The sequence below is a fragment of the Cyrtonyx montezumae genome, unplaced genomic scaffold (genome assembly GCF_038088225.1).
Source record: "Cyrtonyx montezumae isolate F1298 unplaced genomic scaffold, pur_monq_1.0 scaffold_17, whole genome shotgun sequence".
Classification (NCBI taxonomy): domain Eukaryota; kingdom Metazoa; phylum Chordata; class Aves; order Galliformes; family Odontophoridae; genus Cyrtonyx; species Cyrtonyx montezumae.
The window spans coordinates 8,841,429-8,858,687 of record NW_027071903.1 but is presented as its reverse complement, the minus strand read 5'-3'; positions in this window follow the sequence as shown (position 1 = coordinate 8,858,687).

Here is a 17,259-nt window from a genome sequence, read left to right as displayed (position 1 = left end):
TTGCCTGCGGAAGCGACTGTACTGCTCTGCTTATCTGTATATTTGCTTGGTAGGAGTGGTAAATAGTGTGGGCTGGCAAACATTGGCCTGTTGGGGTGAAGAGGGTCTGCACACATGTAAAGTTAAAGAATGGCTTTGAGCAAATGAAAGCTGGTGAGTGCTCTGGCCCCAAACTCCATTTGAACTTCTTTCTAGTAATAAAATTAACTTCCAAACCCTTTAGGGCATTATAACTTTTTAAGTAGGAAGCGAACAGTGTAGCAGTGTTAACGAGCTGCACTGCCAGCCACGAGCTGTGCTCTTGGAGGTTCTCCTAAATGCGAGGTATGGGCAGGAAAATTCAGTGACCTCCCTGAGCAAATTTTTGTTGATTTGTTTCATACTGTGAAATAACTGAACAGAGCATAAATCTTCTGACAAGTGAGAGCTGTAGGGCTCACAATACTAAAAGTAGGCATAGCAAAGTAATTGATAGAGGATCGGTGAAGCCCTTCAGCCCTTCCCTCTGCTCATGGCTTGTTTATAGGTGGTGATACATTCCCAGGTGGGTGCTGCTCACCCGCTCTCAGGCTGCTTGTTGCTGATGCTGGTGACACTCAAGCAGGAAGCAGCTAAAACACAGAGACCAGCAGAGACCCATCTCTAGACTGAGTGTGGCTGTGCTGATTTTCACCTCTGAAGATCTGTCTCACTGCTTATAATGGGTCAGGTGGGCTTATGTGGATGGAAAGTGCACTGCTCTGCCAGCAGCCCTGGCCCTGCAGCAGAATCTGGGGTGTCCAGTTGCCAGAACTGGGCTGTAGGTCAGAATTAGGTGATCATTATTTTCCCCTCTGGCTTTAAAATCTATTAAAAGCTATTTTACGATGCTGATCATTTATCAGCGCACCACAGACTGTAAGACCAGGACCACCATGATATACTTCATAGTTAATTTATTTCCATTAGTTCACAGCTAAACTTAATTTAAAAGAAATTCTAAAAATTGGATTAGAATGGGGAAAACCTGGAGAGTTTCCAATGTAGAGCCATTGGGAAAAGTAACGGAATTTCTCAAGCTGCGAGTCAGTGTGGGGTCTCAGATGCAGCAGTTTGGCCCTTGATTGCATCATATTGATGGTTAAATGGATTCTGCTGATGGAAATGAAAAGGGGGACTTGCTCTGTAACTGGTGTGGAGGACTGAAGGCTCGCTTGGTGGAGGAGGAGAGGAGTAATGTGGTGCACCTTTTTCTCTCTTGGATTTACAGGATAGCTCTCTTCTTTCCCTATTTACTTTTCCTTCTGTCGTGACCTTGCTTTAAACTGGGGGGGGGGAAATGATCCTTAATGAGGTGGCCCACTCAGTTCTCCAACAGAACGGTTCTTCAAGCGCTCCTCAAGCGGACGTGCTTCTAGGAGCTGGCTGTGTTTAGCTCTGGGTTCCACCTCACTGTGCACCTTGGGGCAGGATTGTCTCACAGAATGATAAGGCAGTTCTCATGATGATATAGGAAGCGTTGGTATGTTTTTTCCATTTGCATATGTTAGTGGGTTTTGTTTTGTTTTTTCCTGAGAACTTAATCTTCTATATTAAATTAAGTCAAATAATCCTCTTGTCCCTATAAAAATAATTACTATAGCTTTTCAAAAAGAACACAGGAAATAAAAGATTTTTCAACCCCCCAAAACCCACAGCTTTTTTTTCTCCAGCATTATTTTAATGAGCAAAACAGCGTTAGATTTAAAACTGCAATTAAGACAAGAGTACAGAAATGACCAGCTTTATTTTCTGACCATATCTGCTGCTGCTGAAGCTGCTAATAGCTTCCACAGTCACTAGTATTAATTGGCCTAATACCAGATAAAACCAGATTTTGTTTTAGGCAGATATTAGAAAAAGATAAAAAGAGATATAGGGAGAACAAAATCTCCTTGTTCTTCAGGCATAAGAACTCCAGAGATCAGAAATCAGCTCCTCCAGACCTCCTTTCAGTGCTGAACGTGCTCCTCCTGTTTCTGTCATCAGGCCAACCTGTCTCCTCCAGGGAGCGTGCAGAAATAGTCCCTGTGGGAATGGAAGCAATGACCCTTAATCAGTAATGTCCCTTTGTGTCTGGTAGAAGTAGTGCTGTGCTGAGTAGTTTTCCTTGTAAGAATTACTTATATTCCTGTGTTCTTTCACACAGGTCCATTAACCAAATGTGCTTCAATGTCAGACATACCCCCTTTACAAAATACAAACTGAACTAACATGACAAGGTTACCGATTGCTAAGGCACGTGGGGCCAAATGTTTAATTTCCACTGGGTGAAGCCCTCTGCTGCCTGTTCTTGGGCATTTTCTGTGTTGGGACCATGAAACCCGTACTGCAAAACCCCAGCACCAGCCCCAGAGCTGGGGCCCATGAATGGGACCAGAGTGGTTGCCCAGGCTGTAGAAAGGGCCACGGTGTATTGGCTGAGGCCCTGAGTGTCTGCATAAGTCAGGATGGCAGGAATTGACCCAGTGTTTGTAGACTGCATTTTGAATTGAAAACTTTATTTTCTCCTATAAACTCTCTTGTTCTGCACTGCTAAGCTTCAAGGATTTTATTGCACCGTTACTAATCACGGCAGCAATTTCATGACAATCCTGAAAAGTGTCCTGAGATCAGTTCATTTTGCTTATAAATTCCTTGCCTCTTGCCTTGCAAAATGACTAAAGTGAACAGATTGGAACAGAGACTCAAAGTGTGTGTTGCTTTCCCATGTCGAGATGTCTTGATTTATTCCCCAGCCATGGCTAATGATGTCTCCAACATTGTCTGCACAGCTCTAGGATTTTCTTGTTTGCATCTGGCAGCAGCTTCAGCAAGAATCAGTAGCATGAAGCATCATGCAGCTGATGTAAAGAGGAGTCTTTTGTAATTCCTTGTAGTTCTTTCAAGTATTTGTTTGCCGTTTTCTATATTTGTTTGCCTGTTGTATATTTTAACCAATCACATGAACAAAGAACCTAGTCCTGAACACTTTGTTTTTTCAGTATCTGAGAAAGGACATCACAAAGTCATAGAATGGCTTAGGCTGAAGGGAACCTTAAAGAGCACTCTGTTCCAGCCCTCTGCTATGGGTGGGGATGCCTCCCACCAGCTGAAGCTGCCCAGAACTGGACCCGGACTCCTCCAGGGATAGGGCAGCCACAGCTGCAGCCTCACCACCCTCTGGGTAAAGAACTTTCAGACATTCCTTATAGGTATTTAAACTGGTTTTGTCTAGAATTAAATTTTGGACATAAAATCATTAAGTGTATCTCCCTACCAGAATCTGCAGCCATTGTGAAGGAGAAAGTTTAATCATCATGCTGATGCCCCTAGTAGAAACTCTTCTGAAATATTCTCACATCCAGGAAAGGATGCCAGGTTTTGTACTCCAATTACTTCTAAGATATTCATAAGCCTCATCCTGCAGATTTATTAAAGTGAAGGATGAATGACAATATTCACATTGCTTTTGTGGAGGAAAAAGTATAGGTGAAATTCCCTGCTTTCACACCATCATTTGGCGTCTCTCATGTTTTTCTTTCTGTATGGTATCACTAATTTACTGATATGATACTCTTTTATATCATTCTAGTCCATCAGCAATGCTAAATATTGCCCGTTTCTGTGTATTTTACTCTCTTATCTTTTACTTAAATGCACAGGAATACAGAATTCAAGTCAAGCACCCGATGTAAAGAGATGCAAATGGCTTATTTTACCTTTAATTTGCAAGCATGGTTAGTAATTAAAGGTGTTTGTGCTTTTTAGGCACAAAATTGCATTTACTTTTTTTTATATGTATACATATTTTATTTTTTGAAGACTGATCCTCCTGAAGGATTTTTTCTCCACTCATGAACGTTATGGTTGAACATCAGCTGCAGAGCCATTCCATACTGCAAAACGGTACCTCACGTGCTGATGGTAGCATGGTCTGAATGTGGCATTGAGCAGACTTGGGCTGGGCTGTCTGTTCTGACATTTTTTCCTACTGGGTGATGCAGGGAATATACCAGAGGACAGATGTATAGTATTTCATAAATATAAAATTATTGAAGTGATCTTTTCAGAAAGTAAAAACTTTCCTAAGAAATACTTTAATACCATAGAATCTATTCCATTTCCCATGTAACAACAGAAACAGCTTAGAAATTTCAATAATTTTGTGTAAAGTATTCCTGAGCTAGTAATTTGTATGCTGGATTTCCACTTGATGCAATATGAAACTGTGGAGATACCTTATCATACTCTGAAAGCTGACATTAATAGGCACTCCTGAAAATATTGCATAGCTTTGCATGGCAATGAGTGCTCAGCTGAGTAGCTAGTGAGAGTGCTAGTGAAAGCTTGGAGAGAAGAAGAATCTAGCCCATAATGTTTATACAATTTTTAAGAGTGATGATATATTAAATATATGTACATATCTAAAATCTAAAGAAAAAAGAAGAGGGGTGGGGGAGAGAAAAAGCAACCTGGCTGGGCAAGCTTCAGGGCCTCAGTTCTTACAGATCATCACAGATGGGGAACACCAGGACGTGTGTGCTGCCGCATGGTGCTCCCCTGGTCCCCTTCTCAGGGCAGCCTGGGAATGGCCTCCCTGCCCCAAGGCAGCAGTAGCAATGCTACACATCGCAGGGCACCACAGCCACCTCTGGCACCTGAGCTGTCAAAATGCACAGTAATAACAAGGGCTGCTCTTTAAAACAGCTGCCTTTGGTGCACAACGAGGGCTGGTTTTGAGTTTTCATCTTTCTGCACTGTGTAAAACTTGATATTTAAATTGTGCATTCACCAGGGAAGGCTGCACTTTCAGATAGCTCATGTTTTCAAACACAGTCTCAAGTTTTCCTGAAGCCTTTGTCTGGAATGGGATCTGAATTTCACAAGGAACCAGTAATAATGTTTACATATATTTTATAAAAAGTAGAAAAAAACACACAACAACAAACCAGGTTTTAAACATCTTCCAGTGGCCAAATCCTTTGCTTTCTGGTGATAAGGAAACACTGGTTTTGCAAGTGGTTTGCTGCTGTTCTTCGTGGCTTTGTATATCTAAGCTTTAATATTTCTTCCCATTTTTGCTCACATCCAAAGATGTTAAAACAGAACTACTGTAGAATTAATTGCTTTGGGAAACACTGCATTGTTTTTGTCCCGTCTGCACTGTTCCCATTGCCACTGTGGGAGCGACAGAGACCGAAGGGAAGGGTTCTAATGTTAGAGTAGGCAAGCTGCTTGTTTTCTTGGCTGATACAGAGCAATTCCTTCAAAGTGGGAGAGAAAGATGGCTGGGGACTTTGGCCACGAGCATCACACGTGGAGCTGTCTGGGAGCAGGATCAGTGGCACGCTTTGCGGCCACCGGCTGCAAAGGAGGAGGACTTCGTGACTGCTGTCACAGGGCCTGAGGAGATCTACACCAACAAAAGGATTCAGACTGTTGTGGACAGAAAAAATGAATTAGTACTGCATTTGCTACCAAACACAGACCACACATCTCATTTTTAATTGTCTCCTGAGCCATGTATCTGCGACCAAAAACGCGGGATAAAAAGTCAAAGGTTTTAAGCTCCTCACTGAAGCTATGAAGAGAGGGAGCTCATTGTGAGGCTTTTTGAGTCACATAAGGAGAATAAACAAAGCAACCTCAGTGTGGTAATTTAGACTTGATCCTGTCTCATGAAGGTCAGGGAAATGCTGCTATTTCTCTATCCCAGGGGTTTCTTCGTCACATAAACATTTATGAGCTCTTTGCTTGAACGCTTCCCAGGCAGGAGCTGCCTGCAGTGCCGGTGGACTTGGAGCCCTTTGCCTGCCGCAGGGCAGTGCGGTGGCTGGCTGCTCTGTGCTGGCCTACTTGCTTCTCCTCAAGCTTCCTCCCTGACCCCAAGCTTTCTCATTTCCACTGCCATCCCAGGAGAGCTTTCCACCTTCCTTCTTCAGCTTGTGCCTGCCTTTCCCCAGCCAGCAGGGAATTTCACTCCGGGCAGCAGCAGCAGTGCCAAGTACCTTTGCCTGCTCCAGTTCCCCGGAGCTGGAGGCAGCTCGTGGTTGGATTAAGTTTCAGCATTACAGTGCAGCATTTCTTTTGTCCAGAAACTAGAAGGTATTTTTATCCATTTTAAGAGCTGCTCAGTATCCTCCTGAGGTTGGGAATTGCACAGATGGTATATTCTCTGGAAAAAGCAAACATTTCACTAGCAGTCTGTTTGTCCCTCTTGTTTACAAAATAGTCCTCCTTTCACCTTAATAAATAGAAGAATTAATGAAAGCTTTTCTTGGCACCCTCACTATTACTTTTATATAGCTGTCAAAAGGAAATGTGAACAGGATTGACAATTTCATTTATCTTTGTGATAGAAATGCAAAGTAAAGGATTTGTAGCAAGTTGTGTGCGCATCGTAATAGAAGGGCAGCAAGAAGCCCTTTTCCAGCCAGTGCAATTTATTTACCTCTTTTCGAAATCAGCTTCTCATTGTTTGCCCACGAATCTGCCTGCTCTGAATATGCATTCAAAGAGAAAGAAAACAGGACAAGTTTGAAAGGATATTACATAGGAAATTGCAAAAAGTACTTTATAATTACTTGGAATATTTGTCAGATTGGACAGCGTGTTTTTTTTGTGCGTGTTTCAATAGGGTATAGAAATGGACTGGGCTGATGCCCATGGGGAAGGAAGGCAGCGCGTGGGTTTGCTGCAGCTTGTGGTGGTGTGCCTGTCCCCAGTGAGGGTGAGGTGGCAGTGGGCGCCGTCTGCAGGTCCAGGAACAGAGGAAATGGCCTGGGATTCATTCATATTGTGCGACTATATGTTGTTATGTGGGAAGGAGCGTAAGATGGAGGGGCTGGAACTGAGTATTGCTCCATAAGATTTACATATGGACGCAATCAGGGCACTCTTCTCAAACGTGAATGTCATGGTGCCCTAGCACCTGCCAGAGAATATTAGGCTGTCAGTGGTGAATCATGACAGTGAGCATCTGGGTGAAGAAACAGACTTCTTGCCACTCCGACCTGGTGGTTCCTAATGTCCTACCCACGGAACAGATCCCCACCATTACTATTTACATAGAGATTCATGTGATGTTCATCTTTGGTTTAATGTTCTGTGCAGAGCTTGTATCTAATCACCAGGACAAAGGCAAGGACAAAACCAAAATCACTGATGAGTCCAAGAGAAGATCAGCTGGCGTGTAGTATGGTAGCAGTAGTATGCAGCTTCAGAAACACCACCTGCCTCCCATCTCTCTCATACCATCACAAGTCAAATGTGGAGATGATGATAATTCTGCTGCTACATGTCACAAGTTTCCCCTGCCTGGCATTTCACTGAATTTCTAACACTGACAAATGTAACCAACCATTAAAATGTTCAATAACAATGGCATCAAAAAGCACGCTCTGCGGGAGCATACACATGTAAATACAAGTGATGAAGAAACAGAAGTAGAATTTCTGGCTCGTGATGAAGAGACTGAGTAATCTGGTCCGACTGTTTCAGGAGTTCGTCATTTATTCATTAACTTGTACTGTAGCATGCTCCTATTAATTCCGAGTGCAACGGCAAAGTACAGCTGCACAGGCTGAAGGCAGAGCGCTAGCAAAAGGAGAGTTTTAGGACAGATGGTATCCTAGATTTGTAAGAAGGCCTTTCTATAATTAACAGTGGATTCACCACATCCAGAACATTTGCTTGTGTAATGTGCCTTTGTGTATTAGCAGGGTTGTACTAAAACCTATCAATTACTTCCAGAATTTATAAAAACGTAGACTTCTAATAGGTTTGAAGGGGAAAAAGTGAGTCATTAGCAGCATGTTTATTTAACAAGTTTAGTTTTATAAATAATATTTCTTTCTCCAAGCTATCATTTCTAATTATGCACCTGTATGAATCTGTGCTATGCTGTTCACATTTCATAAACTCTGAAGGCGCTTTTCAGCATGTGTGGAGTAGCATAGAAAAAATTCTGTGCAATACAACTTAATAGCATATGAAGTTATAACCCAAACACTTGTTCAGTGTTTTTGGAAGCAGCTTTGTGTCAAAAGTGCAGCTTTTTTTCTACCTAGCTAAGCCACAAGTTCAAGTGCAATCAGGTGAACATTTTGGTCTTAGTTTAACCTCTACCATTAGACAAAGAGTCTGGAAAGCTATCAGCTATTGCTTGGGAAAAGGTCAGAAATAACTGCCAGAGAAACTGAATTCTCTGTTGTTGGATGTAGGGGTTGATCCAAAGTCAAAACAAAATAAAACAATCTTTGCAAGTAAAGCTAGATACAGGTGACGGTATCTGAAAAGTGTAAATTATTGCAGAGGTTGCACTGGAGAGAGGAATCTACTTGCTCTTCTGATCATCTGTGGCAGTGCCTGTAGCCCTGGTAGGTGCAGCCTTCTGGAAGTCCCATAACAGTGTGCAAGGAGGCCCCTGGCCCGTGTCCCTGTGTCCTGGCCAGCACCTCCCCAGCAGCCTCCTTGCATGGTGACACAGTGGGGGTGACCCAGAGAGCAAGCAGCTCTGGGCTTTTGCTCTCCAGAGTTTCCTTCTCCCCATGTGAGCCCTGTGGGGGAACAGAGCTTCATTTTGAGGTTTCTAAACATGTTTTCCTGCCCCTCCCTCCCCTGGCTTGTGGTAGGTGTCCACACACATGCAGAAAGACATGGGTTATTCCAGCACATCCCTCTTCTTTCTCACAGCACCTTTCCCCTTTCTCAAGGGCCACGCTATGACATGGGAACTAATTTTGAGCAAACTGATATGATTTCTTTTAGCCATAACCACCAACACCAACTTCAGGCCACTGATTTCCAGAGATGTGCTTTTGTCTTGATCGTGTCTCATTGACAGAGAAAATGTAGACAACAGAGGAGCTTCCTATATGCAACAAAAGCTGCTTGTTATTAGGATGTTCAGTGAGTACTAGGTAATCTGTGACTTACTGTGATGTACTCCACCAGAGCCTCATTAGCCAACCAAGCCTGCCTAATTGACTTGGCATTTCTCATGCATGCAACCAGGCCATGAAGTGAGACTTTAAAAGGCTTTGTCTCTGATAGCAGAAAGGATTTTGTACAAAATCATAAGCAGCAGTGAGGAATCATCACCCATATGATAAGAAACTCTGTCAGGCAGGTAATACAGTGCTAGCAGGTAGTATGAGATGAAGCATGGCAAGGTTAGGATTTGGAAACCAGTGAGGGGCGGAGGTTTTGATAAATCCCATACAAAGCTGGTTTTGAACTCTTTGGTGTGGCATGTATAGCAAGAGCCTCATGCACCAGAGAGAAAACAGAGAACATTTGGGCGAGCTTTGGCTACTGGAAGCAGGTTTCTGAGGTACCACGGGCAGTACTACGGCCCTTCCCCAGCCACCATCCCCGGAGGGCTGATCCCTGCCCTGGTGCCAGGGGGCACAGCCGCTCAGCCCTGGCACGCCGCAGCCAGTGCTGGCAGCGAGGAGCTGGAGCCGCGCGCCTCACTGCCCAGGTACGGCAAAGTGCTTCTGACATTTCTCCCCATTTGTGAGAGCAGCCATCTGGCCAGCAGGCTTGTTCTGAGGTACAAAGCACAGCTCAGAGAGGCTTTATTACTAAGATGCAATAAAAATAGATAAGCAGAAAGCATCATGTGTAGAGCTCGCTTACACAGAATAATAATGCTGGGAAAACGGAGTGGACTTCCCAAAAGTGTGGCTTAGGTTGGAAGCTCTGGAGCAGTCCATGAGCTGTAAGAGAAGCACCAGTCTTGCTGGGATAGAAAACCTTAATCATTGCTTTCCCTCCATCTGCTAACAGCGTTGTGGTGGAAATAATTCTGGTTATCGCCACAGTTAACATCTTCATAGCTGCTTTCTGGCTTCCTCCTGAAGCCTGTGCTCCCTGGCGGCAGAAACCGGTGCGAGTAGTGGGCTCGCTGCTGCGAGGAAGGAGCTCAAAGGGAGAGCACGCGTTGAAGTCAACTTTAAAAGGATTATGAGGCTTATCTCCTAAAAACGATCAAAATAAAACTGAGACCTTCTGAACAGTGGAAATCTCTATCTCTAACTAGCAGTGTAGTCAATTTATTTAAACAAATATCTATGTTTACATGGTGGATTAATTTCAGATTAGTGAAATAAGAGCCCTAATAGTTAAGTAGCTGTAAATATTTGAATTCTAACGTTTTGGTAGAGTTGTTACTGTTTGTTTCACATACCTTTCTGCTAAACGATATAATTTGTTCTGTGGGTGATGAAATACACGTTTTAGTTTCCTCCTGCTGGCTGTGCTGTGCTTTCTGTGGGTGTGGGTCTGCACTGCCTGCAGCGCCCTGGGCTGGGCCAGGAGTGCCCATGGCACAGCTCAGTGGGATGTGCAGTCCCACACCCTCTGTCTGCTGCCCACCAGCTGAAACACCTCACAAATGTCATCCGGGCAGCCTGATCCGCAGAAGCACAAATTGATTCCTGGCGTGCTCTGAAGCCTGTCCTTTCCAGTCCACCTGGATACTGGCCCCTGCATTTGAATGGCTGCCTGCAGTGAACTGGGCATGAATGAATTACAACCTGAGAAACAGCCATTCTGCTCTAAATATTTGTCCCTGACAGGCTTAAATCAGAGCAAAGTCACTTCTGAGGATCAGGACTCTTATCCATGTAAGAAAAGGGAGGAACATGTTTATATATCCAGGTTTGTTGTCTGTGCAGTCACCTAAAGTGGCCTCCTGCTTTCAGAAGGCAGCATCTGAAGGCAGACAACTGCCTGTCCCTAGCAGGATTGTGAACAAAGTGTTGCAGTTTTTTTGTTTGTTTGTTTTTTTAAAGCCCTGCAAATGCAACTGTTTGTCAATTAAATGCTTTGTTAGAACTGTTTGCTCACTCAGAGCATTCATTTTGTGAAGATCTTTTGCCTTTTCCAGGATGCCTTTGCAGATTAACTGCTGGAACTTTTGTTATGTGTTGGTCATTATCAGTATTTTAAACTGGCAAAACCTTATCTAAATGTTTGTGTAAGTCCAGCTCTTCCAGGTGCTTCACTGAATCCATCTTTCCATATGTTTGATGTCTGATCTGAGTTCCAGGCTGAGTCCATAAGAGAAAGGTGCAGAACGGAGAGTCATCTGCCTTTCTGCTTTTTTGCTCTTTGCTCCAGGCAGAGCATGCCTAGGCCTCCTGGGAGCAGGAGTCCCTCCTTCCAAGGCCCTCTGATGTTACTGTACCAATAGCCCCAGCAAGACTTGCCTAGTGCCACATCCCAGAGCAGTGCTTATTCCTCCACACGTGTCAGCCCTGCTGCTTCCAACTGCAGGGAGCAGTGAGGAAATACCAGCAACAAACTAATCCCGCTTGAACAAAACAACCTTTTCAGCTCCAATTTAGGATCCACAGTCTTTCTGAAACAGTGGGTAGTAGTGGGCTGACTCTCCAGCAGGCTGAAGGAGTGTGCTGTTGATGCAGGGGTTGTCTGCTAACAAAAACGCACACACTGTAAATGTAAAACATTGTAAGATGTGTAACAAAAGTGTGCACGTTTTTTGTCCTTCCACATCCCTGACCTTGTTCTGGGCACTGTGCTGTGGGGTGGGGATGTGGCCATCAGGCAGGCAACCACGAGCCACAGCGATGCATGCCTGAGCCAGCTGGCACCTGCAAGAGGCCTGGGGAAGTGGTATCAGCAGGAATGGGATGGGAAGTCTGGCCCAAAGGTTTCATTTCACAAACAGAAGTCGTACAAATGATTAAGTTAGAGCATCTAATTCATCTGTATGGTACTAGCTCAGGTGTTTCAGCTGATAAATGAAGACGTCGGCTTATTAGCCTAGTTTTGGCAGAGTTATTAAGAGCGTGTTTGCATTTAGGCTCATTAAGGGAGATATCTAAAACCAGAAGTGTCCAAAATTAATGGACGCTTTTTGAAACTGCTCGCTCCAATGGGTAGTGATGCATTCTTTTGTAAGTGGATGGGTCCTTGTGGTTTAGGCAGAGAGTGACTGGGGATAGCTCCTTAAAAAAGAATAATACAGTCTTGAGCTTCAAAGGAAAATGAATCGAGTGCTTGGAAGCCGTTGTGTGCTCAGCCCAGATGTGGTGTGTTTAGCACCAGGTGCTTGTGCCTGGTATCATTTTCTGCATTGTACGTGAACATGAAATTCTTGTGCTACTTGTGTTTTTCTTTTTTCCACATTCTCTCCTCCATGCCAGCAGTTGGCAGGATTTCTGTACGTGCCCGAGTTGCATTGGTTTGACAAAGGTCTTGGCATTAGCTGAGTGAATGAACCAGGACCCGTGATTTAAAGACATAGAACACAGGTATGATGCATCCTCAGGTCCCTAATCATTACAGTAACCTGCATCCATCTGGAGTATTCCCCTACATTTGCACATGTGTTTAATGCAGAAGTCCTTACAAATCACTGGAAGTACAACATCCAGTTCGGTTTTAGCTCTGAATGCTGAATGTTGTACGTACTGTATACAGAGAGAGAAATATAACTTTAGATAAAATGTATCTTAAACTGTTGTTAAAATAGTGGGACCTGGCAAAAGGAGCACAACTGAGTCCTGGCTTCTCCTATGCTTGGATCAGCAGCGTGGTGAGGCCAGGAGACAAAGCCCTGCGGGAAACACAGCATGTCCTGCTGGCTCAGATCTCCTACCCACTTCTGGAGACCAATGTCCTCACTGCCAGAGCTGCCGCATCAGGAAGCCTCGTGCTTCAGTCAAAAGGTTTTCATGGTGGCTTGATCTTTGACCCTGGACTGGAGGCAGGCAAGAGATGACTTTTTAACAGCAGCATATTTTTCTTGCAGTGATTTATTGTGCATACATTGGTTGGTTTTTTTTTAAAGACAAGAAGAAAAAAATCAATGCACTCCAAGCAAATAAAACTCATTTCCCTACCACCAGTTAATCAGGCTTTATTTGCTTAGTATCTGCAATGTTGCAGTAATTATACTAATTCTCCAGTCATCCATTGAGTATCTCTTGAAAAACTGGAGAGATGTGAATTGAATTTGTAATTCTTCCCTGGTTTTTGCCTTTTTTATTGTATTTTATTTTTTGCTTTGTACTTCTAGAGAGCATAGCATGGTACTGCAAGTGATAAAAAGGGAAGGATGAGCAGTCTCGGCTGCTTTTGAAAAACGAAGCCAAATCTTCCATTTTACACATAGAAAACACGTGTTCTTTAAAATCTTGTACAGTATTTCATCTCCTCAGCTCTATAGGAGCTGACGGATTACTGACTAATTTTTATTGCACCACCAAAATGTTTGCAGAACTGAGGCCTCAGCTTTGAAGAGATTGCTGCATACCTTGTCTGATCTGTTGATTTCTTATGTGGATTTTCTCCATATGAGATGCTGGGAGCTCTTTAAGGTCAAACACACGTCTGTTTTCTGTGTGGGAGAGATTGCTTGTTTCTCTGAGCCAAGTGGGAAAGGCGTTACCTCAGTCAGCACTGTTCTCTCTTGCACCTCACTTTCTTTTCTGGCAGGATAACTAGTCCTTATTCATAATATTTTGGTTCCTGTCCCCTATTAGTTATACCTCTGTGAGAATGTGATGGATCAGGATGTTGGTAAGCACTTGTTAAAATTATTGCGTAACATAAATGTGGAAGTTTTAGGATGACAGGATCCTGAAATATCCTGAGTTGGAAGGGACCCCCATGGATCCCTGTGCTCAGCTCCTGGGCATGGGGCTGCCCAGAACTCCAAACCCATGTCTGAGTGCACTGTCCAAATGCTTCTTGAAGTGTAGATATAGTCTGCCTTCTCTTTCTGTTTGTTCTTGCACAAGTGTCTCGTACCGTCAGGTCTTTCAACACAATATCAGAGAACTAGATAAAGTAGAAACTGAAGGCAATTAAAAATGCATTTGCTGCGTAAAGCAAGAACTGTGCCTAGCTGAAATGCAGAGACATGCTTTCTACCTTAATCAGATTTATGGACAGCAGAAGGAAGCTTTTTGGTGGAAATGTCACTTGTCCGGAGCACAAGAATGAATAAAACCTAGCAAAACAAATAGCATGGGCTGATGGCTTTAACCCTGAGTTTCCTGGCATGAGACATTTGGTTCTTTCTCAGATCTCAAGCTGGGCTTCTGCCTGTCCCGTAATCCTGGAGCAGGTCTGAGGCTGTGCAGCCCACGGCTGCACATGGCAAATAAGAAAGCCCTCGTGTACACGGAGCACAGCACATGGAGCCTGCAGCTCTTGCGGCCTTCTCCAAATGTCTTGTAGGAATACAGATATGCTGTCAGATTGGCTTGGGCCTGATCAGAACTGGAACCTGGGGGAGTGAGGGGAGGGAGGAGGAAGGAAGGAAAAATACAATTATACCTCTTGATTTGATGTTAAACCAGTGACATTTTAAAGGCAACCGGGCTGGCAGCTGCCAGTCCATTGTCATGAGCTACTCTGAGGCAGAAGCGCCACAGTGAAGGTCACTGTGCTGGGAGCAGAGTGGGAACATTTTAGCATCTCTTTCTTTTGCTTTCTTTGTTTACCTCCAACCCTCACTTCTGCCCCTCACCTATTCTCTGAGCACAATGCAGCTCCCAGGGAGGTGCTGCCCCGAGCTCCCTGGAGCCCTCTGCAAAAGCATTTACTTTCTGCCAGCGGCAGCAGAGCTGGGCCCTGTAACTGTGAGAATGCATCCATGTAATGAGGAAAAAGCTAACAAAAACAGATAGAGCACTGAACAAGGCTTATTTCTGCTGGAGGATTTAGGGCAGAGATGGACCTTGCTTAAGTGTGGTGGAAATACCAAGTCTCCTCAAGTGCTTTTGCGCCAACCCGAAGTAAAGGTCTCATCACACATGCTTTGTGAGTGTAAAATCAGATGATCATTGCAGCTTTCTCCTTCAGAAATGTGACCTGCACTGCTTTAGTTTTTGAGCGGGGTAACTCCAAACAGCAGGGTATGAGTAAAGGCTCCTCAGCAGCCATTAGCAAGTCTTTTGGTTACTCAAATAATAGGGCTGTACATCATTTTAAAAAGTTACGGGGAGAATTGTTCTTAAATGTCACCAGCTGTGCAGTGCTAGAGTCACTTGCGGGATTTCCCGAGTTGCCATAACACACGGCCCGGCAGCGGCCTCCCATCACCAGCCCCGGCGTGCTGCGGCCTGCGGCCATCGCCTGCGGTCAGCAGTGCCCCCGCTGCTCTCACCAAGCAGGAGCTGGGGCTGACAGCAGGGTGTGAGAGTAGGAAGAAGACAAAGTTGGCTGTCTCTTCAGGAGGAACCAGCTGGTTTCGTCCAGCAGCCCCATGGGCTGCCTGGCTTCCCGGGAGGTGCTCAGGAGCCAGGAGGGGAAGTCAGAGATTCTCCAGCTCCTCTCTCTCAGGCTTAGGGATGAAGCTATTTGGATCATGGGGCCCAAAGCAAATGCTCCATGTCTTGCTTTGTCCTACAGCAGAGTCTTCTCTGCTAAAATCTGATTTGGAAGTGGAAAGCTATGAAAAAGCCACGGGTTTTTTTTCCATAAAAGCAAGCAATTTCAGTTTTCCTGGCCGTAAAATAATGTTATCTCTCTGTCACACAGCGTACTGCAGTGTCTGAGTGACTTTTATGGCAAAACCACAGTCATCAACAAAACATGGCCTTCACTGTCAGCACCTGAATTCTTCCTTAATTTCCCTGATAACTGCTGGTGTGGGCGATGCTGCAGGACCAGCAAAGGGAGCTTCTCACTGGGGTGTTCTGCTTTCATCAACCGTTCAGGGCACGAGCGTGGGCAGGTGATTGCTTACGCGCTGCAGAAGTCCCTTTTGCTGGCAGGATTGAATCAATAAATGGCTTCAAACGTTGTTACAATCCTGAGAGCAAAATGATTTGCACAGAACACTTGCTATTCAGCTTCGAGCACCATAGTCCCCCCATTATAATTTTAGTAGAAGATGAGAACATAAAAGAGCCTTGTTATTGCTCTAAGTTAAGACTGTGGAAAACACACTCATGTTCCTAATTCCTTACTTTAATTGAATACAAAGATATCGGTGCTCGAGTGTTCAGCTGCTACATGGAAAATCAAATTTGGCGGCTAGTAAATACCGTGGGAATGAGGGTTTAATGGTATAAACCAAGGGGCACATTCAAGATGAAACTGCCTTCACTTCAGCAACACTATTACCACAATAACAACCTTAGATTTATGAAAATAGAACTGACTTAAATGCATTTGCCTTTCCTTTTCATTTTTATTGCTTGTTTTTTATATCCAAGAAACAAAAGCCTCTTAACATCAGCCGGATATTTCTACCATCTGAGCCCACATAAATTTTCTCAACACTGCAGTTCCAGAAGAAATTTTTAAGCATCGATTTAAATAAAAACTTAAGTAAAAGGTTTTCAGATACGTTTTGTCATAATTTCATGTATACCCACCATGATTATCTGATGGTTAGAGGTAATTAGAGATTCTGTGTGTCCTGGGTAGCAGGAGGGCCAGCGAAAGCACCCTTCTGTCAAGGCCACCGTGCTTCCAGAGCTGCCACATGTACAGGTCTCTGCTTGCTGACATTGCTGTCTGTCCCTAGGTGTCCCTGGGCCTTCTGAGGAGCACCCACTGCCCATGAGCCGCCCTGCAAGCACAGCACAGCACAGCACAGCACTCCTGCAAATCAGCTCTGCTCCCTGGGGCCAGCACTACATACCCGGTAGGTGATGTGCTGCTCGGCGCTCATGAAGCTCCTGGCAGTGCTATGGGCTTAAGGCTCAGTGTGGAAAGAAGCAATGGTGCCTACGTACTGTACAGAGTGCACTGAGCTTTTGGGCAGAAAGCAAAGCAGAAGTGATTGCTGGGTTATTTGATGGTGTTTAATAATTATAGCAGTAGAGGCATTTATTGTTGGCTGGGCACTGGGCTCTGCTGCCAGCAGGGATCAGGTTGGTTGTGGAGTCAGGCAGGGCACAGGGTTGGCACAAGGTCAGACTCCAGGGACAGTCTGGAGAGGAGCATGAAGCTGCACGGTGCAGGTTTAAATCCTGATATAAGCAGTGCAAATGACTGAGAATGTTCTGAAGAAAAAAAAAAAGAAAAAACAAAATCCATTAGGAATACAGATTGATGCAGCCCCAGGATCCCACCCACACCACTGCTGCATGCTGCTGGGAGTGGGTGGCTGAGTGCTACCACCCAGTAACCACCACGCTGTGACTCCCAGAGAGACGAGTCCTGATAACCGTAGTGCTGTCACTGGTGTTCTGGTACAGAGTGAAACCTTCACATGCAGAAAGGAAACTTTCTGCGGGTCGTAAAATCCACTGCATGTGCCATCGT